The sequence below is a fragment of the Elephantulus edwardii genome, unplaced genomic scaffold (assembly GCF_000299155.1).
Source record: "Elephantulus edwardii isolate Elephantulus edwardi_28Jun2011 unplaced genomic scaffold, EleEdw1.0 scaffold00064, whole genome shotgun sequence".
In the NCBI taxonomy this organism is placed as follows: Eukaryota; Metazoa; Chordata; class Mammalia; order Macroscelidea; family Macroscelididae; genus Elephantulus; species Elephantulus edwardii.
Genome location: NW_006399814.1, coordinates 14,650,161 through 14,653,007, shown reverse-complemented (window position 1 = coordinate 14,653,007; position 2,847 = coordinate 14,650,161). Strand labels below are relative to the sequence as shown.

Genomic DNA, 2,847 nt, shown 5'->3' with positions numbered 1-2,847 from the left:
CATATAGGTTGAAAAGGTATGGAGACAGGATGCATCCCTGGCATACGCCCTTCCCAATTTTGAACCATGCACTATTCCCTTGCTCTGTTCTGACGACTGCCTCCTGGTCCAAGTACAAGTTTCGCATTAGAACGATCAAGTGTTCTGGGATTCCCATTCTTCTCAGAGTCAGCCATAGACTGAACAATAATAAAAACATAAATTAACAAATTGCCTAAAGCAAGGCTCAACGGGGCATTTATAGTTTTAAATGCTTACACATGAGTACAACAAATACTGAAAAGCCAAGGATTTATGCTTCCACTTTCAGAAATTAGAAGAAAAAAAAAAACAGAACAAAAGAAAAAGAAACCAAATTGACAGTTTTCAGAAAAGGTCAATGAGACAGATATCCAATAAATCTGAATACTTCTAGAAAATGAAAAAAATTAACAAAACAGAAAAAGGAGGAAGAGTTCTTAAAATATTAATAACTTTATAGCTAATAAAGAAATTTAACTTATAATTTAAAACCTTTCAATAAATAACCCTTTAGGGTGACTTTATTGCTGAATCCTTTTAAGCATTCAAGGAGACATGAATACAAATGTTCCACAAACTATTTCACAAAATAGACATAAAGGGAACATCTCTACTCCTTTCAAAAGATTAGGACTATACTGATAATGAAAGGCAAAAAATCATTACAAGAAAACTCCAAACAACTCCCTCACCACCAATCTCTTTCTTTCTCACACGCACACACATCCATACACAAAAGATTTGAACAGATCTTTCCTAAAATACATAAAGAGGTTCAACATGATCATTTTTCAAAGAAACATAAACACCAATCAAGATACATCACTACATACCCACTAAAATGAATTGTCCAAATTAACTTGACAATAAAAAGGACAGACAAAGATGTAGAGCAAATTAGCAAATATTGCTGAGGACAAAGAGGTAAAATGGGAGTGCAGTAGAAGATCTCTGTGAAGATCTTCAGTTTCTAATAAACTTAAGATGAACTTACTATAGCACCTAGAATGTTCATAGATGCTTTATTACTAACAGCTCAAATCCAGAAACATCAAAAAGTTAATCATTATGTGAATAAATAAGCTTTGATATTTTTACACAACACAATGGCAAAAAAAGAAACCAAATTACTGGTATGTTCAAGAACAGGGGAGAATCTCTAAACCAGACACACTAAGCAAGAGAGTCCATATGTAAAGTGGATTCCATTTATAGAAAATTCTGGGAAAAAACTAATCTATAATAACACAAATCATAAAGAACACAGTTACTAAGGACAATTGGTGGGATGATATTCACTGTAAAGGATTCAAAGAAACTTTTTAGGTGGTGTACATGTCCTAATTCCTAATTAGGGTAGTGGTTACACAGGCGAATACATTTATCAAAACTCAAAGAATACATGAATTACAAGTACATTGTTTTTACATGTTAATAAAGATGATATATTTAATAAAGTGAGAATAGCATATGGGTAGACAAAAAGTTGAGTATCAGTTTCACATCATTCACAAAAATAGTTGGATTATAGATAAACATAAAAAATAAACCCACAAGCATATTAAAAGAGAAGTTAAGAGGTATGTATGTTAATCATCATAAAGAAAGGAAAAGCCTTATCAAGACATTTTTTAAAAGCAAGTTATGAAGGAAGATATGAAAATATCATAATCTTCTACACCATAAAACTTAAAAACAAGATGCTGAAGGATATATCCTTATTACATACAAGGAATTATCAGAATTCAGAATTTAAAATTATAAAGGAAAACAAAACCAAACCCTCCTAAACTAGGTAAGAGAAGTAACTTAAAGAGAAAAGGCAAATTTATCCACATAGAAATCAAATGGATGGCAGATGTGTAAAGATCAAGGTGATTAGTGATCTAGGAAATAGAATGTCATTATTCATTCAAAAGATTGCTGCTTACTGTGTGCATGTTAGAGATGCTAGGTAATGCAAGTGCAAGTATCAACTGGTACAACCACTAGTCAGTCAATTTCAGAGTATATATTGAATACTTTCCACACGCAGTAATTCTTGCTTTTTACCCTACTCATATGTACACATAAAGCATGAATAAAAATATATGCTAGAGTAATGATTATAGAGATGAAAAGTTATAATCACACAAAAAGCCAAGGGGGAATGGCTAAGTAAACTGCAATACATTTATATTGTGGATGCAATTAAAAGAAACAAGATACTTGTGTGTGTCTCTGTGTGTGTATGTATATGTATATATATATTTAAACATGAAAAAGTGTCTAAGATCCTGCTGCCTAATTAAACAAAATATTTATATGTAAATAAATAAAAAGATGCCTACATATAACTGAACACTTGAAAAAAATATATCTGAAATTGGCTCTAGTGAAGGAGTAGAACTGGAGGAAGGTCCCTGTCAAACTTTCATTAAGAATGTATTCTTCCCACAACCAGGAGAAGATAAAATAGATGAATGGGATCGTCTAAGACTCAAATCCCTATGCACATCCAAAAACTTCTCAAACAGGATAAAAAGGGAAGCCACCGACTGGGAAAAAGTATTTGGTAGTAACATATCAGATAAGGGACTTATACCCAGAATTTATTAAATACGTGAGGACCACAACAAAATAAAAGTAAATAATCCAATAGAAAAATGGGCACAGGATATGAACAGGCACTTCACCGAAGATGACATTCAGATGGCCAACAAGCACATGAAGAAATGTTCAAAATCCCTAGCTCTAAAAGAGATGCAAATTAAAACAACTGTATCATCTTACCCCAGTCAAAACAGCAAAATTTAACAAAACAGCAAGCAACAAATGCTGGTGAGG

The 2,847-nt window shown here is 32.4% G+C and overlaps 1 protein-coding gene across 1 annotated transcript in view; it reads right to left on the bottom strand.

Annotated features, from left to right (window-relative positions):
* Window positions 1-2,847, bottom strand: part of AFF4 (AF4/FMR2 family, member 4) — a 127,247-nt gene that overhangs the window by 65,047 nt on the left and 59,353 nt on the right. The window lies entirely within an intron of this gene.